This window comes from Kogia breviceps, chromosome 14, assembly GCF_026419965.1.
Source record: "Kogia breviceps isolate mKogBre1 chromosome 14, mKogBre1 haplotype 1, whole genome shotgun sequence".
In the NCBI taxonomy this organism is placed as follows: domain Eukaryota; kingdom Metazoa; phylum Chordata; class Mammalia; order Artiodactyla; family Physeteridae; genus Kogia; species Kogia breviceps.
The window spans coordinates 51,072,796-51,095,830 of record NC_081323.1 but is presented as its reverse complement, the minus strand read 5'-3'; the positions used below and the strand labels follow the sequence as shown (position 1 = coordinate 51,095,830).

The following is a 23,035-nucleotide window of genomic DNA, read 5'->3' as shown; positions in this document are numbered from 1 at the left end:
GCAGTCCAGCAGTTAAGACTCTGCCTTCCAGTGCAGCAGGTGGGGTTTCAATCCCTGGTCAGGCAGGGAGCTAAGATCCCACGTGCCTCCTGGCCAAAAAAAGAAAAAAAAAAAGAAAAAAGAAACATAAACAATAGAAGCAATATTGTAACAAATTCAATAAAGACTTTAAAATATGGTCCACATCAAAAAAAACTTTTAAAAAAAGTTACCTCCAGCTGATACCAGCTTCCTTTTTCAGTAAGTCTGTTGTCCAATTCCCCATAGTTCCCACCTAGAAGAAACTTGGAGCTTGGCCAGGCCAACATTCCCCTCCAGCCTTACCATCCACTCTCTTTTCATGGATGGGGAAACAGACCTAGCAAGGCAAGAGCCTGGCCAAGAGTCACCCAGGGAGGCTCATGCAGGAGCAGTTCTGCTGCTGCTAGTCACTATCCCCTCCATAGCACTAACATAGCACATAGCATTACCACAAAAAAGCAGAAATGCTGCCTTTGAACTCTTACCCTCCAGGGTGAGCTGATGTGGGCTCATCCTTCACCTGTTGCCTGGGTCTGCCAGTTCTTTCTCCCCCATCAAAACCATTTTAGGAGACTCCAGCAGTCACAGTATCACTGAGAGTTAAGTGGATGACAACAAATCAGGGAGGGTACGGTCAGGGGCACTTGCATCTTAACAGACATCCAGGGTGAGCCAAATGAGTGACTGAGATTCTAAACCAGGAATTTCAGACACTTGACAGAGAATTGAGGAGGGCACACCTAGTGAGTCTTCCCACTAGTGTTGAAATTGAAATCAGACTATAAAGAGAAGTGTCTTTTAAGTGATTCCAGCTGCAAACCCCTTTCTTCAAACGAAACAACTAATGGAAAATAAGTGTATATAAAGTAATCAGAGAACTTCCATGATTTGGTGGGAGTGGGGGCCAGGAGCTGGGTTCACTCCACTCCCCTCTTGTAGTAGACACTCATGTTGGGCCAAGCCTTCCTCTCGGCACAGCTTGGGTAGAGTCCCGTGCACCATTGCCAGGGTCTCACAGCAAGTGTGTTCCATGGGCAAGTCTCTGCTCTGCTTTTAGATAAGCTTCAGAAGGCTGCTCAGCCCTGTGCAGGCACATCCCAGAAGTGTGAGGAGTTGACACCTCTGGAGGTGACTAACTACCAGCGGAGACTGGACTCGGCTCTATCATCTTTTTGGAGGGACAGGCCTAAGGTATGTTCCAAACAGTTCTTCAGAAAATGACCAGCAGGATTAAGCCCTAGTTGTTCATCGTAATTGTCTTATCTGTTCAGGCTGCTATAACCAAAAAACATAGAAGGGATGGCTCATAAACAACAGAAATTCATTTCTCATTGGTCTGTAGGCTGAAGTCTGAGATCATGATGAGGTTCCTGTAAGGACCCTCTCTGGCTGCAGACTAGTACTGTCTTCTCATTGTATCCTCACATGGCATAAAGAGTGAGAGAACTCTCTAGAGTCTTATTAAAAAGGGCACTAATCCCATTAGTGACAGCAGAGCCTGCCCAAAGGCCCAGAGGCCCCACCTCCTAATATCTTCACTGGGATTTCAACATATGAATTTGGGGTGGGACACCAACATTCATAACAGTAATCCATTTATTAACACACTCGTTACTGACATTCCTTCGTTTCTGTGTCACTTTTAATGCTCCTTCACGTCTAGCTCCTTGGATCAACTCCCAAATCAACTGTAGGCACACAAGTCTTTCCCTTAGGTTCTGCTTTCACGGGAATTCAGACTAAGACATCCCTCACCACTGCCCCCAACGTGCCTCCCCAGACACTTGTCAGGGCTCCTCCATGTGGGTGATAGCCACTGCCCTAAGCACTTCTAGATCCTGGGCTTCTCGACTACTGTGGCTAATGCCGAAAGCTCAGCCTCTGTACACTGGTGCCGAATTGAATCTTGGAGACAAAGTTTTGGGTGAAGTAGAAAAGAATAGCTTTATTGCTTTGCCAGGCCAAGTGGGTCACAGCAGACTCCTGACACAAAAAACTATGTATCCCAACCCGGGAGGATTTAATGAGGAGTTTTATAGGAATAGTTCAAGGGTGGGGTTGCTGACAAGATTAGGGTGTGTGCAGGGTCTGTATTCCTTTAATCTCATCTCAGGTAGTCTTCTAATCTTGATGACTTTCTCTGGTCCCTTTAATCTTGCCTCAGGTGATTTCTTGGCTGCTCCTCCCTTGATTATCAACTGTTTGAATCTTCCCTTTGGAACTCAGGGAAGATCATGGAGGCTGGAGTCTTGCCTACAAACAAGAAATGGGGGACAGAAAGGCTTCCATGGCCAGGAGTTCCCTTCACATCCAAGAAACCATCTTGACTCAGAAAAAAAGTAGCCCAAAGGAAAAGATCAATGCTATTGACTTCATACAACATTTACAATTCTTTATATAAAGTTAGGAACACGATTCAAAGGCCATGGTGACTAGAAGTGGGAATTGAGCGATAGAAGAAATAGAGGAGAGAAAGCCTCAGCTTCTGGATGGAGTTAGAGGACAGGAAGGGATGCTATAGGAGCAGATTGGGGGGGAGATAAAAAGACTGGTCTTGGACATGTGCTTTTGGTGCCTGAGAGATAACCTGGTGGAGTTTCCAGGAGACTTTTGTTACCAGTTTCTGGAATTCAGGAGATAGAGATTTGAAAGACAGCAAACTAGAGATGATATTAAAAGTCATGAGCATGGATGAGATCCCTCAAGGTAAATGTCCAGAACAGAAAAGAAGCCTCAAATCGCTGTTTTAAAACTTAACCATGGTTTCTGAAAGGTGGATTTTTAGCAGTAGTGAAATAAAGGAACTTCAATTTTTTACACTTTTTTCAGCTTTATTATTGCAAGTATTATTTGTATTTATTTCTTGGATTTTGTATTTATTTGTACTTTATCATTATAAATAATTTAGCTTTATTATTACAAATAGTGTAAGATTTTTAAAATGTACATCATGGTGATTTGATAAACATGTACATTGTAAAAGGATCCCCCCGGCAATCTGGTTAACACATCCATCACCTGACATGTTTATCCTCTTTCTCTCTCTTTTTGTTTTTTCTGATGAGAACATTTAAGTTCTACTTTCTTAGCAAATTTCAATTATATTGATACAATTCAGTGTTATTAACTATAGCCACCATGTTTTATATTAAATCCTCAGACCTTATTCATCTTGTAGCTGAAACTTTGTACCTTTTACCGACCTCTTCTTATTACCCCCAGCCCCAGCCCCTGGCAACCACTTTTCTACTTTCTGTTTCTATAAGCATGAGCATGACTTTTTGTTGTTGTTGTTGTTGTTGTTGTTGAAGACTTTCCTTTATTCTTGGGAGTACTGAATACTTACTGTGTTCAGGTACTGTTCATACATTTAAACTCATTTAGTTCTGCTTGGGTCAACAAGGTCGGATCAAATGGGGGAAAAAAACTGCCTTCTTAGTGAGCAGGTGTCATCATCTTCACAGGGTATCAGTGGCTTTATAAGAGTGTCTCACTTTAAGAATGCTGTGTCCAGTTCCTGGTGTCACAATTTTTGGTTTTTTTACATCTTTATTGGAGTATAATTGCTTTGCAATCCTGTGTTAGTTTCTGCTACATAACAAAGTATATCAGCTATATGTATAAATATATCCTCATATCCCCTCCTTCTTGTGCCTCCCTCCCACCTTCCCTATCCCACCCATCTAGGTGGTCAAAAAGCACGGAGCTGATCTCCCTGTGTTGTGTGGCTTCTTCCCACTAGCTATCTATTTTACATTTGGTAGTGTATATATGTCCATGCCACTCTCTCACTTCATCCCAGCTTACCCTTCCCCCTCCCCGTGTCCTTAAGTCCATTCTCTACATTTGCATCTTTATTCCTGTCCTGCCCCTAGGTTCTTCAGAACTTTTTTTTTTTTGATTCCATATATATGTGTTAGCATGTGGTATTTGTTTTTCACTTTCTGACTTACTTCACTCTGTATGACAGAGTCTAGGTCCATCCAGCTCACTACAAATAATTAAATTGTGTTTCTTTTAATGGCTGAGTAATATTCCATTGTATATATGTGCCACATCTTCTTTATCCATTTGTCTGTCAATGGGCATTTAGGTTTCTTCCGTGTCCTGGCTATGGTAAATAGTGCTGCAATGAACATTGTGGTACATAACTCTTTTTGAATTATGGTTTTCTCAGGGTGTATGCCCAGTAGTGGGATTGCTGGGTCATATGGTAGTTCTATTTTTAGATTTTTAAGGAATTTCCATACTGTTCTCCATAGTGGCTGTATCAATTTACATACCTACCAACAGTGCAAGAATGTTCCCTTTTCTCCACACCCTCTCCAGCATTTATTGTTTGTAGATTTTTTGATGATGGACATTCTGAACAGTGTGAGGTGATACCTCATTGTAGTTTTGATTTGCATTTCTCTAATAGTTAGTGATGTTGAACATCTTTTCGTGTGCCTCTTGGCTATCTGTATGTCTTCTTTGGTGAAATGTCAATTTACGTCTTCTGCCCACTTTTTAATTGGGTTGTTTGTTTTGTTGACATTGAGCTGCATGAGCTGCCTGTATATTTTGGAGATTAATCCTTTGTCCTTTGCATCATTTACAAATATTTTCTCCCATTCTGAGGGTTGTCTTTTCATCTTGTTTATGGTTTCCTTTTCTGTGCAAAAGCTTTTAAGTTTCATTATGTCCCTTTTGTTTATTTTTGTTTTTATTTCCATTTCTCTGGGAGGTGGGTCCAAAAGGATCTTGCTGTGATTTATGTCATAGAGTGTTCTGCCTATGTTTTCCTCTAAGAGTTTTATAGTGTCTGGCCTTACATTTAGGTCTTTAATCCATTTTGAGTTTATTTTTGTGTGTGGTGTTAGGGAGTGTATTAATTTCATTCTTTTACATGTAGCTGTCTAGTTTTCCCAGCACCACTTATTGAAGAGGCTGTCTTTTCTCCCTTGTATGTTCTTACCTCCTTTGCCGTAAATTAGGTGACCATATGTGGGTGTGTTTATCTCTGGGCTTTCTATCCTGTACCATTGATCTATATTTCTCTTTTTGTGCCAGTACCATACTGTCTTGATTACTGTAGCTTTGTAGTATAGACTGAAGTCAGGGAGCCTGATTCCTCCAGCTCCTTTTTTCTTTCTCAAGATTGTTTTGTCTATTTGGGGTCTTTTGTGTTTCCATACAAATTTTAAAATTTTTTGTTCTGATTCTGTGAAAAATGTCATTGGTAATTTGATAAGGATTGAATTGAATCTGTAGATTGTTTTGGGTACTACAGTCATTTTCACAATATTAATTATTCCAATCCAAGAATATGGTATATCTCTCCATCTGTTTATATCATCTTTGATTTCTTTCATCAGTCTTACAGTTTTCTGCATACAGGTCTTTTGTCTCCTTAGGTAGGTTTATTCCTAGTTATTTTATTCTTTCTGTTGCAAAGGTAAATGGGAGTGTTTCCTTAATTTCCCTTTCAAATTTTTCATTTAGTGTACAGGAATGCAAGAGAGTTTTGTGTATTAATTTTGTATCCTGCTACTTTACCAAATTCATTGATTAGCTCTAGTAGTTTTCTGATAGCATCTTTAGCATTCTCTATGTATAGTATCATGTCATCTGCAAACCATGACAATTTTACTTCTTTTCCAATTTGGATTCCTTTTATTTCTTTTTCTTGTCTGATTGTCATGGCTAAAACTACCAAAACCATGTTGAATAGTAATGGTGAGAGTGGGCAACCTTGTCTTGTTCCTGATCTTAGAAGAAATGGTTTAAGTTTTTCACCATTGAAAATTATGTTGGCTGTGGATTTGTCATATATGGCCTTTATCATGTTGATTTAGGTTCATTCTATGCCCACTTTCTGGAGAGTTTGTATCATAAATTGGTGTTGACAATGTTCATTGCAGCTCTATTTACAATAGCCACGACATGGAAGCAACCTATGTGTCCATCGACAGATGAATGGATAAGGAAGATGTGGCACATATATACAATGGAATATTACTCAGCCATAAAAAGAAATGAAATTGAGTTATTTGTAGTGAGGTGGATGGACCTAGAGTCTGTCCTACAGAGTGAAGTAAGTCAGAAAGAGAAAAACAAATACCATATACTAACACATATATATGGAATCTAAAAAGAATTTTTAAAAGGTTCTGAAGAACCTAGGGGCAGCACATGAATAAAGGGGCAGATATAGAGAGTTGACTTGAGGACATGGCAGGGGGGAGGGTAACCTGGGACTAAGTGAGAGAGTGGCATGGACATATATACACTACCAAATGTAAAATAGATAGCAAGTGGGAAGCAGCCATATAGCACAGGGAGATCAGCTTGGTGCTTTGTGACCACCTAGAGGGGTGGGATAGGGAGGGTAGGAAAGAGAGGCAAGAGGGAGGAGATATGGGGATATATGTATATGTAGAGCTGATTCACTTTGTTATAAAGCAGAGATTTACAGACCATTATAAAGCAGTTATATTCCAATAAAGAATTTTTAAAATAATAAAATAAAATAAATGGGTGTTGAATTTTGTCAAAAGCTTTTTCTGCATCTATTGAGATTATCATATGGTTTTTATACTTCAATTTATTAATATGGTTATCACATTGATTGATTTGCATATATTAAAGAATCCTTGCATTCCTGGGATAAACCCTACTTGATCATGATGTATGATTCTTTTAATGTGTTGTTGGATTCCATTTGCTTGTATTTGGTTGAGGATTTTTACATCTATGTTCATCAGTGATTTTTTTTGTGTGATATCTTTGTCTGCTTTTGGTATCGGGGTGATGGTGGCCTCATAGAATGAGTTTTGGAGTGTTTCTCCCTCTGCTATATTTTGGAAGAGTCTGAGAAGGATAGGCCTTAGCTCTTCTCTAAATGTTTGATAGAATTCACCTGTGAAGCCATCTGGTCCTGGGCTTCTGTTTGCTGGAAGATTTTTAATCACAGTTTCAATATCAGTGCTTGTGATTGGTCTGTTCATATTTTCTATTTATTCCTGGTTCAGTATGGGAAGGTTGTGCTTTTCTAAAAATTTGTCCATTTCTTCCAGGTTGTCCTTTTTATTGGCATAGAGTTGCTTGTAGTAATCTCTAATAAGCTTTTGTATTTCTGCAGTGTCAGTTGTTACTTCTTTTTCATTTCTAATTCTGTTGATTTGAGACCTCTCCCTCTTTTTCTTGATGAGTCAGGCTAATGGTTTATCAATTTTGTTTATCTTCTCAAAGAACCAGCTTTTAGTTTTGTTGATCTTTGCTGTTGTTTTCTTTGTTTCTATTTCATTTATTGCTGCTCTGATATTTATGATTTCTTTCCTTCCGCTAACTTCGGGTTTTGCTTGTTCTTCTTTCTCTAGTTCTTTTAGGTGTAAGGTTAGATTGTTTATTTGAGTTTTTTCTTGTTTCTTAAGGTAGGATTTTATAGCTATAAACTTCCCTGTTAGAACTGCTTTTGCTGCATCCCATAGGTTTTGGATCTTCGTGTTTTCATTGTCATTTGTCTCTAGGTATTTTTTGATTTCTTCAGTGATACTTTGGTTATTTAGTAACATATTCTCTAGCCTCCATGTGTTAGTGTTTTTTACGTTTTTTTTCCCTAGTTAGTTAGTGTTAGTGTTTTTTACATTTTAATTCATTTCTAATCTCATAGCGTTGTGGTCAGAAAAGATGCTTGATATAATTTCAATTTTCTTAAATTTACTGAGGCTTGATTTGTGACCCAAGATGTGATCTATCCTGGAGAATGTTCTGTGCACACTTGAGAGGAAAGTGTAATCTGCTGTTTTTGGATGGAATGTCCTATAAATATCAATTAAATCTATATGGTCTATTGTGTCATTTAAAGCTTCTGTTTCCTTATTTATTTTCATGTTGTTTGATCTGTCCATTGGTGTAAGTGAGGTGTTAATGTCCCCCACTATTACTGGGTTACTGTCAATTTCCTCTTTTATAGCTGTTAGCAGTTGCCTTATGTATTGATGTGCTCCTATGTTGGGTGCATATATATTTATAATTGTTATAGCTTCTTCCTGGATTGGTCCCTTGATCATTATGTAATGACCTTCCTTGCCTCTTGTAACATTTTTTATTTTAGTCTATTTTATCTGATATGAGTATTGCTACTCCAGCTTTCTTTTGATTTCCATTGGCATGGAATATCCTTTTTCCATACCCCCACTTTCAGTCTGTATGTGTCCCCAGGTCTGAAGTGGGTCTCTTGTAGACAGCATATATATGGGTCTTGCTTTTGTATCCATTCAGCAAGCCTGTGTCATTTGGTTGGAGCATTTAATCCATTCACAATTAAGGTAATTATCAATATGTATGTTCTTATGACCATTTTCTTAATTGTTTGGGGTTTGCTTTTGTAGGTCATTTTCTTCTTTTGTGTTTCCCACTTAGAGAAGTTCCTTTAGCATTTATAGTAGAGCTGGTTTTGTGGTGCTGAATTCTCTTAGCTTTTGCTTGACTTTTGATTTCTCCATCAAATCTGAATGAGATCCTTGCCAGGTAGAGTCATCTTGCTTGTAGGTTCTTCCTTTTCATCACTTTAATTATATCATGCCACTCACTTCTGGCTTGTAGAGTTTCTGCTGAGAAATCAGCTGTTAGCTTTATGGGAGTTCCCTTGTATGTTATTTGTCATTTTTCCCTTGCTGCTTTCAATAATTTTTCTTTGTCTTTAATTGTTGCCAATTTAATTACTATGTGTCTCGTCTCAGTGTGTTTCTCCTTGGGTTTATCCTGTATGGGACTCTCTGTGCTTCCTGGACTTGGGTGGCTATTTCCTTTTCCATGTTAGGAAAATTTTCTACTATAATCTCTTCAAATATTTTCTCTGGTCCTTTCTCTCTCTCTTCTCCTTCTAGGACCCCTATAATGCGAACGTTGTTGCATTTAATGTTGTCCCAGGGGTCTCTTAGGCTGTCTTCATTTCTTTTCATTCTTTTTTCTTTATTCTGTTCCACAGCAGTGAATTCCTCCATTCTGTCTTCCAGGTCACTTGTCCGTTCTTCTGCCTCAGTTATTCTGCCATTGATTCCTTCTAGTGTATTTTTCATTTCAGTTATTGTATTGTTCATCTCTGTTTTTCTTTAATTCTTCTAGGTCTTTGTTAAACATTTCTTGCATCTTCTCCATCTTTGCCTCCATTGTTTTTCTGAGGTCCTGGTTCATCTTCACTATCATTATTCTGAATTCTTTTTCTGGAAGGCTGCTTATCTCTACCTCATTGAGTTGTTTTTTCTGGGGTTTTATCTTGTTACTTCATCTGGTACATAGCCCTCTGTCTTTTCATCTTGTGTATCTTTCTGTGAATGTGGTTTTTGTTCCACAGGCTGCAGGATTGTAGTTCTTCTTGCTTCTGCTGTCTGTCCTCTGGTGGATGAGGCTATCTAAGAGGCTTGTGCAGGCTTCCTGATGGGAGGGACTTGTGGTGGGTAGAGATGACTGTTGCTCTGGTGGGCAGAGCTCAGTAAAACTTTAATCTGCTTGACTGCTGATGGGTAGGCTGGGTTCTCTCTCTGTTGGTTGTTTGGCCTGAGGCAACCCAACCCTGGAGCCTACCAGGGCTTTTAGATGGGGCTAATGGCAGCCTCTGGGAGGGCTCACGCCAAGGAGTACTTCCCAGAACTTCTGCTGCCAGTGTCCTTGTCCCCACAGTGTGCCACAGCTCCCCCCCCCCCCGCCTCTGCAGGAGACCCTCCAACACTAGCAGATAGGTCTGGTTCGGTCTCCCCTGGGGTCACTGGCTTTCCCCTGGATCCTGATGCACACACTATTTTGCATGTGTCCTCCAAGAGTGGAGTCTCTGTTTCGCCCAGTCATGTCGAAGTCCTGCAGTCAAATCCTGCTAGGCTTCAAAGTCTGATTCTCTAGGAATTCCTCCTCCCGTTGCCTGGCCCCCATGTTGGGAAGCCTGATGTGAGGCTCAGAACCTTCACTCCAGTGGGTGGACTTCTGTGGTATTAGTGTTCTCCAGTCTGTGAGTCACCCACCCAGCAGTTATGGGACTTGATTTTACTGTGATTGCACCCCTCCTACCATCTCATTGTGGCTTCTCGTTTGTCTTTGGCTGTGGGGTATCCTTTTTGGTGAGTTGCAGTGTCTTCCTGTCAATGATAGTCCAGCCGCTAGTAGTGATTCTGGTGTTCTTGCTAGAGGGAGTGAGAGCACGTCCTTCTACTCCACCATCTTCATTCTGGCTCCTGGAGGCTTTTGATGACAGCTTTCTGGGGATGGTTGGAAGGTGCTGCCAGCAGGCAGTGGGACATATGAGATGAAAACTCTCGAATCCTAGGCACATCGAGAAATCCAGGGCTCTGGAAGGGTATGGAAGTTCATCAGGCACTTTTGGAGCCCATGCTTTTCTTTGCTGATCAGACAGAAGGCACATTTTGGTTTCAAAGAGTGTTTCACTTCCTCCTTGATCCAGGAAGTGGATGGAAGTCAGGACAGCTGAGGTGGACCCCTTTCTACTGCTGGCCCTCTTGCATCTTGGTCGGGTCCTTCCCCATAGCAGTGTCCCAGCAGCTCAGGGCCTGATGGTTGGTCTTCCAGGTCTGTAGCTTTTCCCTTTCTCCAGAGCTGAGCTTCCTGGGGGTGGCTGGGTCTCCTGATTCCCTTTCCTCTCTTCCAGGACCCCAGGTTTCTGAGGCCCTCTGTACCAAAGCTGTGTTACAGACATCGGAGCTGGAGGAGAGCAATGCCTGGATGGCAGTGAAGGAGGCTCAGATGGAGAACACCATGACCATCAACCTCACCAACCCTCCCGATGCTGTCATTGGCTGCTACCAGCTGAGCACCAAGGTTTCCTCTCGCCGCAAACACAGTAACCAGGACCTGGGTGAGTTTGTTCTGCTTTTCTAACCCATGGTGCCCAGATAGGTGCTCCTGAGTCCAAGGGTGAGGTTTTCCTGGAAGCTGTCCTTCAGGAAGGCCTGGGAGGCAAGTTAGAGACAGGGAGGTGAATGCCAAGAGCTTGGCAAGAGCAGGCCCAGGAGGAGACAGGCATGGGACAGAGGAAGCTGGTAGCAGATATTCCAAACCTGCCATGACAGAGGGGCAGGTATTAGTGGGTTCTGGTGTACGGAGGCCAGTGGGCAAGGAGGGGGCCTAATGGCAGGAGAGGCCTAGGATTGGGTAAGAGCCAGGTTTCAGCCACCAGACAGCCTTAGTTTAGTCCCAGCTTTGCTAAGTTGCTTCCCTCTGAGTCTGTTTCCTCACGTGTAATGGGGGAATAACAGTGCCTACCATAGAGCTAATGTTTGTAATATGCAAGGCCTATCTTAAGGAGTATTGGGGTCAGTATTCTTATTAAGGGGTAAGTCAGTAAGCAGTAGCCTGGATCAGTATTCTTATTAATATTTAAGAAATATGAGCCTTCCATTGTCATTAAGTCAGGTCACTCAAAAGCATCAGGACTTCTAAATTCCCTCCATCTGGGGTTGGGTTGGGGGTGGTCCCTGCCTGGGGAATGACTGGCCAGGTGGAGTAGGGCTTGGCCGGGAGGCAGCCTGGGAGCCGGCAAGCCCCTCTCGACCTCTCCTGCCCCAGCAGCCTCTAGGCACCATCCTGCAGCTGAGCCCTGGTGTATCCCTTTCCCCAGGCCAGTGAGGCCAGAGTCCCTGCCCACGCCAGGCCCAACCACTGCCTTTCAGAGGATGATGTGTTTCTGGCCACAGAGGAAGAGAGACAGGAGTACATACGTGCTCAACGACAGCGGGATCATCTTCGGAGGAGTGAAGAAGCACATCCGAGCCCAAGGCTGGAAATTTGGGCAAGTCTCCACGGGCCCAGGCCAGAAGGGGGACTGAGAAGCATAAGAGACAGAGGGGGGTCTGGGTACATGAGAAAAGTCAGCATAGGAGCCCTTCTGTCTGCCCTCTTCTTCCCAGGAGGGACAAGCTGGGCTGACTCTTAGACCAAGTCCACTTCTCCAGTCTCTACTACTAGTTGTGCTGGGTCCTTGGGAAGGGGTGGTACATTGGGTACAAATAAATAGCTTAGATCAGGGGCTCTCAATCTTGAGTGTGCACCAGAAGGCCACCAAGGGCTCGTTAAAACACACAGATGGCTGGACCCCAACCCCCCAAGTTGCTGATTCACTAGGTCTGAGGTGGGGCCTGAGAGTCTGTATTTCTAACAAGTTACCAGGTGCTGCTGCCGTCGCTGGCCTGGAACCACATTTTGAGAGCCACTGGCTTAGATAAGTAGCTACAATACAAGGTGCAATGTTGTGGGAGGGGGCGGAGGCAGTCGGAAAGGTAGAGATGGATGGGAGCAAAGGGAGTTCCGAAGAGCATGAAGGGAAACTCCACCTCAGGGATTGCGGAAGGCTTCAGGATATTGGGGTGGAGCCCCCAAAGTCGGGCAGGATCTGGACAGGCAGAGGGAAGGGCAGACAGAGCAGTGGAGGAGGGGAGCCAGAGAGTAGCGGAGGTTCTGTAGAGGAGCTCTGTCGGCCTGGGCTCCGGGCAAGGCGAGAGCCTTGACTGTCAGGCTGAGGAGCTGGGGGTTGAAAGCATCTGGGGCTCAGCGGTTGGGCAGGGATGATATACCAAAGAGTTTAAGGACCATCTAAGTGTAACCCCATCTCAGCACCCACTTCTTATTGCCACATAGGAAAGTGAGCCCAGGGTTCCCAGACCTTCCCAATTTTCAAAGACCAGAAATCTTAATTTGTATGTGAAAATCCCCCAGTTTTTAAATGTTGTCAACTAAGTCATTTGAAAACATTATGTAAACCAGTGGGGTCGATATGGCTCCAGAGTCCTAGTTTATCATGAACTTTACTGTGGTTCGTGAGGAGCCATGGGCCAACTGAACAGGGGAGGGAGGTGATTAAGGCTGAGCTTCTGGTTTCCAGTGACTCTTTGAAAGAGGGTTTTTGAGACTTGAGTGTGCTCTGTTGTGTCCCTGGAGGGGGGTGGAGGGGTGGGCAGGGGGGTAGGCAAACTCCCTGCACAATACAAGTGACTGACTAGGGGAGGGTCGTGAGAGGGTCTGAAGTGTAGGTGTGGCTCTGGCCTCTAAGAGCAGCCTCTCTGGAGACAGTTTGAGGAGAACATCCTGAACATCTGCTTCTGCATCCTGGACCGACGCCCTAGTCATCAAGATGACCCAGCCACCGAAGTGTCCCACCGCCACGACCCCATCTACATCACTGGAGCCATCAGGGCCATGGTAAGGAGCCCCACTATCCCTGCATGCACACTCCCTTGTGAGTCCCTGGGCCAATTCCAGGACCACACCCTAAGATTTTTGCCAGCACCTCTTGTTTTAATTCTCTATTGCTGCATAACAAATCACCCCAAAACTCAGCGGTATAAAATCGCCATTTACTATGCTGACAACTTTGCAAATCAGGGTCTTGTTCAGCACACCGTGAAGACAGAACACCTCTGTTCCAAGCTGCTTCAGCTGGGTGTGTCTGAATGACTGCAGATGTCTGGGATGGTTTGATGGGACTATATATCTAGGGCATTGGTTCCAGCAGTCAATGTTTCCTTGGTTCTCATCCATGCTGTGTCTGCTGGAACTGGAATGCCCAGGTGGCTTGCTCACACTCATGTCTGGCCCCTGGGCTGGGATAGTTGGAAGAGCTGGGTCTGGCCAGTCATCATTCTGTGTCTCCATGCAACCTTTCCACATGGCTAGGTTGGGCTTCCTCACAGCATGGCAGTCTCAGGGTAATCAGACAAGGCAGCTGGCTTCTCCCCAAGCTATTATTCTAAAATTAAATGGAAGCTGCCAGTCTCATAAAGCCTGGGCCTGGAAACAGGCACAGCATCACTTCCACCATGGTCACTAATCAAAACAGTCACAGGCCAACCCAGATTCAGAGAGAGGGTACACAGAACCACCTCACTGTGAGAGGGGTGCCATCTTTAATCTATTACATGCCAGTGCTTCCTCCTCAGAAGGTAGCCAGAGGGCCTACTAGCTCTCTCTATAACAAGTGGGTGTTAAGATCAGTGGGTGGGTAACTGTGATTCCAGAAATGGGCAAAGCTGTTTTTAAACAGAGAAGGAGTTTTGGAACAGATTGGTAGGAAGTGAACATTTGTCATTAAAATCAGGTGATCACTAACAGATATCTATAGAAGACCCATCCAATAGCAGCAGAATACAAATTCTTGGCAAGTCCAAATAGAACATAATCCAGAATTGACCATATTCTCATCCATAAAACAAACCTTAGAAATTTTAAAGGATTGAAATCATACAAAATATATTCTCTGATCACAATGGAATAAGCTTAGAAATCAAAATCAGAAAGGAATTTGGGGAATTCATAAATATGTGGAAATTAAGCAATACATACACCTAAATAATCAGTGGGTCAAAGAAGAAATCACAAATGAAATTAGAAAATATTTTGAGATGAAAGTAAATGAAAACACAACATGCCAAAATTTATGAGGCGAGGTAAAGCAGTACCTAGAGGGAACTTTATAGCTGTAAATACCTATATTATTGGTTTTTTTTTTTTTTTTTTTTTTTTTTTTTTTTTGCAATACGTGGGCCTCTCACTGTTGTGGCCTCTCCCGTTGCAGAGCACCGGCTCCGGACGCGCAGGCTCAGTGGCCATGGGTCACGGGCCTAGCTGCTCCGCGGCATGTGGGATCTTCCCAGACTGGGGCACGAGCCCGTGTCCCCTGCATTGGCAGGCGGACTCCCAACCACTGCTCCACCAGGGAAGCCCTAAATACCTATATTAAAGAAGAGGGATCTCAAGTAAATAACCTAACCTTCCACCTTAAGAAACTAGAAAAAGTAGAGCAAATAAAACCCAAAGAAAGCAGAAAGAGAAAATAAGAAAGATTAGAGCAGAAATAAATAAAAAACAATGAAGAAAATCAATAAAACCAAAAGTTGGGGTTTTTTTAAAGATCAACAAAACTGACAAATCTTTAGCTAGACAGAGAGAAGACTCATATTACTAAGGTCAGAGAGGACATCACTACCAACCTTACAAAAAAATTGTAAGAGGTGTGGCAAAAAAATAACTAATTGGTCTTTGTCCCCAGTTCCTGGACATGGCTCCTAAAAACGCTTTGAATCTCTGGAGTGATAAGAGTGTCTTTTGTATGGAAATGAGATGACAGGTGGCTGGGGGTCCCCAGGTAGCTCAGGATGGGGCTGGTTACCAAAAAGGCCAAAACCATGCTTAGAAGATTAGAATTTTACACTTCACCTCAACCTCTGGGGATGGGAAAGGGACAGGAGATTGAGTTAAATGCCAATGGCCAATAATTTAATCAGTCATGCCTATATAATTAAACTGCCATAAAATCCCCTAAACACAGGGTGCAGAGAGCTACCAGGTTGGTGAACACATCCAGGGGCTAAGAGGGTTACCCTCCCAAAAAGGACATGGAAGCTCCATGCTACCTCCCCCCTCCCTCTACCTTGCCCTATGTTTCTTCTGTTTATCTCTTCTATTTGGCTATTCCTAAGTTATATCCTTTAATATAAATTGGTAATAGTCACTAAACTGTTTTTCTGTTCTGTGAACTGCTCTAGCGAATTACTGAACCTGAGGCTGGGACCGTCATGGTAACCCCCAATTTGTAACCAAGTCAAACAGAAGTGTAGGTAACTTGGGCACCCAATACTTGTGACTGGTGTCTGAACTGTGGGCAGTCTTGGACTGAGACTTTAAATCTGTGGAATCTGACACTAACTCCAGGTAGTTAGTGTCTGGATTGAATTCAAATGCAGGACAGCCAGGTGGTGACCAGAGAGTTGGAGAGTTGGTTGATGTGGAAAACTCCCACACATTTGGTGTCAGAAGAGTTGTGAATAAAACAGTTCATTAGGATACAGAATGAACAACTATTTACCAACATATTAGATAACTTTAGATAAAATGGACAAATTCCTCTCAGAATTACCAAAACTGCCTCAGGAAGAATTAGAAAATCTGAATAGATTTATAATAAGTAAAGAGATTGAAGTAGTAATTTAAAACTTCCCACAAAGAAAAGACCAGGCCTGTATGATGTCACTGGTGAATTCTACCAAACATTAAAAGAAGAATTAATACCAATTCTTCACAAACTCCTCCCAGAAAAATAGGAGGGAACATTTCCCAATTCGTTCTATGAGGTTAGTAGTATCCTGATAGCAAAACTAAATAATGACATCACAAAAAAAGAAAACTAGAGATCAATATCCCTTATGAACATAGAAGCAAAAATTGTCAACAAAAATACTAGCAAAGTGAATCCAGCAACACATAAAAAGAATTATATGTCATGACCAAGGGTTTATTACAGGAATGCAAGATGGGTTTAACATTTAAAACTAATTAATGTAATACACCAAATCAATAGAAAAACCAGACAAAAACCACGTGATCATCTCAATAGATGCAGAAAAATATTTAACAAAATCCAACACACCTTCATGATAAAAATGCTCAACAAATTAAGGATAGAAGTGAACTTAGCCTGATAAAAGTCTTCTACAGGTTAACATCATATTTAATGGTAAAAGATTGAATGCTTTCCCCCTAAGATGAGGAAAAGCCAATGTTGTACACCATTGCCATTTTGTTCAACATTGTGATGGAAGTATTAGCCAAGGAAATTAGTCAAGAAAAAAATAGAGATCTTTTCAGCAGTGTTGGGAAAACTGGATATCAACATGTAAAAGAATGAAGTTGGACAACTACCTTACACCATACACAAAAATTAACTCAAAGTGGATCAAAGACATAAATGTAAGACCTAAAACTATAAAACTCTTAATAGGAAACAGGAGAAACCTTCATGACATTGAATTTGGCAGGGATTTCTTGGATATGACACAAAAGGCAAAGGTAAAAAAAGAAAGACAAATTGGACCTCATCAAACTTTTGTGACATTATTAATAGGGGAAACTTGTAGAATAGAAGAAATATTTTCAAATCACATATCTGAAAACAGGTTAATATCCAGAATATATAGACAATTCTAAACACTCAACAGCAAAAAAAAAAAAAAGCCAAAAAAATGGGCAAAAGATTGAATAGACATTTCTCCAAAGAGGGTATACAAATGGCCAATAAGCACATGAAAAGATGCTCACATCACTGATCATTATGGAAATGAAAATGAAAACCACAATGAGATACCACCTCATACGCATTAGGGTGGCTACTATCACAGAAGGAAAGAAGTCAGGAAGGAAGGAAAGAGGAAAGGAAGAAAAGGATGGAGGAGGAGAGGGAAGAAGAAAGTAAGAAAAGCACAATTGTTGATAGGATGTGGAGAAATTAGAACATGTGCACTGTTGCTGGGATTTTTAAATGGTGCAGCCACTGTGGAAAACAGTACTGGAGTTCTTCATAATATTAAAAATATAATTATCAGATAATCCAGCAATTCCACTTCTGAATATATACCCAAAAGCACTGAAAACAGAGACTTGAAGAGATATTACACCCATGTTCACAGCAGCATTATTCACAATAGCTAAAAAAAATGGAAGCAACACAAGTGTCCATCAAGAGATGAATGGATAAACAAAATGTGGTATATACATACAATGGAATATTATTCAACCTTAAAAAGGAAGGAAATTCTGACACATGCTACAAATGGATGAAGCTTTGAAGGCATGATGCTAATGAAATAAGCCAGTCCCACATGGACATATGCCATACAATTCCACTTGTATGAGGTATCTAGAGTAGTGAAATTCTTAGACAAGAAATAGAATGGTGGATGCCAGTGGCTGGGAGAGGAGGGATGGGAAGTTATTGTTTAATGAACACAGAGTTTCAGTTTTGCAAGATGAAAAGAGTTCTGGAAATGGATTATAGTGAAGATAGCACAACAATAGGAATGTACCTAACGCCACTGACGTGCACATTTAAAAATGGTTAAGATGGTAAATTTTATATTATGTATATTTTACCATAATTTTTTAAAAAGAAAGAAGAAAACTAAAGTAAAAGAAAGAAAAGGAAGGAAGAGAGGAGGGGAGAAAAATTTCCAGCTTTGCAAGGAAGAGGTAAAACTATCTCTATTTGCACATGATATGATCCTGTATATATAAAATCCTAAGGAATCCACTAAAAGTTATTAAAGCCAATAAATGAGCTCAGAAAAATTGTAGAACACAAGACCAATTTTTTTAAATTAGTTGTATTTCAGGACACTAGCAATGTATAATCTGAAAATGAAGTTAAGAAAACAAATCCATTTACAATAGCAACAAAAATAATAAAATACTTAACAATAAATTTAACAAAAGAGGAGCAAGACTAGTACACTGAAAACTACAAAACATTGTTGAAAGAAATTAAAGACTTCAATAAATGTAAAGACATCCCATTTTCATGGATTGAAATACTTTATTTTTTTAAGGTGGCAATGCCCCAAAATTGACCTACAGAATCCATGAAACCCCTATCAAAGTTCCAGCTAAGTTTTTTCCAAAATTGACAAAGTTTTCCTAAAATTCACTTGGAAATTCAAGGGACCCAGAATAGCCAAAGCAATCTTGGAAAAGAAGAACAAAGTTGGAGGGCTCAAACTTCCCAAATTCAAAACTTACTATAAATATACAATAACCCAGATAGTGTGATACTGGCATAAGAATGGACATACAGATCAATGAAATAGAATCAGGAGTCCAGAAATAAACTCTTTAAATTATGTTTAATTGATTTTGACAAGGGTGCCAAGACAATTCAGCGGGGAAAGAATGAGAATAGTTTTTTCAACAGATGGTGCTGGGACCACTAATTATCCACATGCACAGAATAAAATGGGCCTCCTACATCACACAGTACCCAAAAATTAACTCAAATGGATCATTGGCCTATATCAAAGAGCTAAAATTATAAGCTTTTAGAAGAAAACAGGAGTTAATCTTCATGAGCTTGAGTTAAACAGAACCTTTTTGGATATGACATCAAGAGCATAAATGACAGAAGAAAAACTTGATAAATCGGACTTCATCAAAATTAAAAACTTGTACTACAAATGATACCATCAAGAAAGAAGAAAAACCCACAGAACAGAAAATATTTGCAAATCATGTATCTAATAAGGGACTTGTATCCATAATATATAAATAATTCTTATAGCTCAATAATAAATAGATAAATAGCCCAATTTTTAAATGGGCAAAGGAATTGAAAGACCCTTCTCCAAGGACAATATACAAATGACCAATAAAAATGAAAAAGTGCTTAGCATCATTAATCATCAGGGAAAAACAAATCAAAATGACAACATACCACTTCATATCCACTAGAACTGCTATAATCAAAAAGACAGACAATAAGAGTTGGTGAGATTGTGGAGCAATTGGAACACTCGTACATTGCTGGTGAGAATATAAAATGGTGCAAGCACCTTGGAAAACAGTTTGACACTTCCTCACAATGTTAAACACAGAGTTAGCATAACAACCTAGCAGATGCACTTCTAGGTATACACCCAAAAGAAATGAAAACAAACATCCACCCAAAAACTTGTACATGAACATTCATAGCAACATTATTCAAAATAACTAGAGTGGAAGCAACCGTTAACATCCATCAGTGGATAAATAAAATGTGGTCTGTCCATACAATGGAGTATTATTCAGCAATAAAAAGGAATCAAGTACCGATGTATGCTACAACATGGATGAACCCTAAAAATATTATGTTAAGTGAAAAAAAGCCAGTCGCAAAGGACCACACATTGTACGATTCTCTTTATATGAAATGCCCAGAATAGGCAAATTAGAAAATAAATTAACAGTTGCCTAGGACTAGGGGTGGGGCAGGGAGGAACGGGAAGTGACTGCTAAGTCACTTCATGGGAAGTGACTGTTACAGAGTTTCTTTGGGATGACGGAAATTGTTCTGAAATTAGATTGTGGTGATGGGTGCACGACTCTGTGAATGTACTAAAAAACATTGGCTTGTAACCTTTACACTGCTGGATTGCTTGTTATGGAATTAACGTATATCTGAATAAAGCTGTTTTAAAAAATCAGGTGGCCAGAGAAGCCCTCCCTGAGAAACTGACTTTAGAAGTTTTGGGAGGGAAATGAAACGTTTTCTTAGTAAAAATATATTATGAGTACATTATGGAATAGAGTGAACAATTCACATACATTTTAATAATAAAACATGACATGTTAAAGAACCTTTAGGTCCACATGTGTCCCTTCAAGCCCAGGTCACACAGTAGAGAGGTATACTTGGGAGAACATTTGAGAAGGAGCACAGCACAGGGTTCAAGGAGGGAATCAGAACTATCAGAGTTGGATCTTGGAAGGATCAGGGTGGAAAAAGGATGAGAGGGGGCACGCAGCCCACGTCCTCAGGAAGGGGGGGCATTCTTGAGCACTGTGCTTGGGGCCTAGCTTTTGCACCTCTTGTCCTCACTTCATAGATGGGAATCTGAGACTTGGAGGGACTGGGTAATGATAATAGTAAAAAAAAAGTCCACAATCACCTGGTGGCAAACTGACCTGATGGTGAGACGTTTTGTACAGTGGTCTGAGGGGAAAAGAATGATGGGAGAAGGGGGCAGATTCCAGAGATCAATGAGGATGCTTGGCAGAACTTGCAGTCTGATCAGCTGTGAGTGGTAAAGATGAGGGAAGAGTCAAGGACACATCCAGTTTCCAGTTTGTACATTGGGTGAACGGTGGGTGAATGGCGGAGCTGTTTGCTGAAATGGGGAGTGCTGCCAGGCAGAAGATGGCATGCTTGGTTGGGGAGGAGGCACCTATGGAACATCCTGAGGGTGAGGTTGGGGCTGTCAGGGTGTGTATTGATCTGGAGATCAAAAGAGAGAGAGAGTGGTCTGTGCTAGCAACAGGGTAAGTGGGTGATCAGTGTTCCTAAACTCACGTGTCTTCAGGAGCTTGCAGATGGCATGCCGTGAGTGCAGCAGGCCAGTGGGAGAATTACAGGTGGAGACCATGGATAACCAGCAAGTACACTCCCTTCCAGAGAGAGCACCCCTTACTCAGCTCTAGACCATGACTGTCATGTAAAGAGTGGGAAGGGAGCATGATTAAGAACATGGAAGTTGGAGCCAGACTGCCTGCGTTCAAATTCCAACTCCCTTACAAGTTGCTTTACTCCTCTGTGCCTTGGGTTCCTTATCTGTAAAATGGGGATGATAATATAGTACCTTCCTCCTAGGCAAAAATATATATATGTGTGTGTGTGTGTGTGTGTGTGTGTGTGTGTGTGTGTGTGTGTGTGTGTGTGTGTGCATACATATGTGTGTGTATCACCTAGAACTACAGTGCCTGGCATATAGCAAGTCTACAAAAGTGTCAGCTATCATTATCATATGAGACTTCAGATCCAGCTGTCAGAGGGGCTACAAATCTCTAATGTTATGTGAAATTTATTAACCTGAAGTTGTTGGCAACTGATTAAAATTTTATTTAAATATTCAAGAATCAAACACAATGCATACGGATGAGGTCTGCATATGGCTCTTGAGTTTCCAATTTGAGACCTCTGACAGGCATGGTAAATTAAAGTGGGGATGGAGTGGTCGTTTTGCCTAGAAAAAAAGGGAAAATGAGAAGAGCTGGCCCTGGGACAGGTAGCATAGGAGAGTGCCTGTCTCATGATGTCCGATGCCCTGCATGATCCCAGAAGGAGAGACAGGTGTACAGCAAGACCATGAAGAAGCTGTTAAGAGTGGAAGCCTCTGGAAGGAGGGCCCAGGTCCACAGTGTGGGCAGCCATGGTCTCTGATGTGATGACCTCCTGGAGCCTGCCACTAAGCCCAGCATCACTGGAAAGTTCAAGGTTCTGCAGCTGCCCAGGCTGCGCCATGACCTGAGGCTGGTCCTTTGCTTGGCTAACCTCACCTCCCGGGTCCAGCAGATCCAAGTCAACATGAGCAGCGCTACCATCCTTTACACCCGCAGGCCGGTGTCAGAGATCCTGCACGAATCCCATGCAGTGAAGCTGGGGCCAGAAAAAGATAATAAAGCCACAGCTGGGTGGGACCTGGTTGGCCCAGCTCCTTTTCCAGGAGGGTTGGGGTTGGGGGCAGACTTCCCAGCACCCTACATTCATTCCCAGGAAAGAAAGGTATATTTCTGATTATTTGCAGATGAGAAAACTGAGGTTCAGAGGGGCTGAATAATGAAGATAGTAATAAAAGTACACAATCATCTAGTGGCAAACATATAATGGTCAGGTGATCCCACTTCGTATGAATATTTACACACTGAATAAATACCTGCTGGGAGCAGTTCATAGTATGTGGAATATACCCTGTGTTACCTTTCTAAAATCCAACAAATTTCAGAGCTCATCTGGCTCCAGGTATTTGGTGTGAGAGGAATGGACCAGTAAGAGATGTTTATTAAGTGCCTACATGTGCCAGGCCCTGTCCCAAGAATTCTGCAGGCATCAGCTACAACCCACAACCACCCTCAATCCTCTCCCCTCCCCTTTCCTCCCATATTCTTCCTCTGTCCCTCTCTCTCCCCTGCCCCACCACCACATACATTCTGAAGGATTTGATTAAACAGAGACATTGTTCCTCTGAACCAGTTTCAGCTAAGTGAAACCTTGTGTGGTTTGACAGGATGTGAAAATATGTGAAGGAGGTGTCACATATTTTTTGCTTTTCTGTCACTTATTTTTCACAAAATCTAAATCACAAAATAACACTTCACAAGGAAATGTTAATTAACATGCACTTTCTCCTGGCTTTTTTCATATTAAAAGTAATACAGCTATGTAGGGGAAAGCAGGAGCAAGATGGCAGAATAGATGGACGTGCACTCACTCCTTCTTGTGAGAGCACCGGAATCACAACTAACTGCTGAACAATCATTGACAGGAAGACACTGAAACTCACCAAAAAACATACCCCACATCCAAAGACAAAGGAGAAGCCACAGTGAGACAGTAAGAGGGGAGCAATCACAATAAAATCAAATCCTGTAACTGCTGAGTGGGCGACTCACAAGCTGGAGAACACATGTACCACAGAAGTCCACCCACTGAAGTGAAGGTTATGAGCCTCACATC

The 23,035-nt window shown here is 41.7% G+C and overlaps 1 pseudogene; it reads left to right on the top strand.

Annotated features, from left to right (window-relative positions):
- The first annotated feature begins 2,708 nt into the window (after positions 1 to 2,708).
- Positions 2,709 to 22,096, top strand: LOC131741575 (protein-glutamine gamma-glutamyltransferase 6-like; annotated as a pseudogene).
- The last annotated feature ends 939 nt before the right edge of the window (positions 22,097 to 23,035 follow it).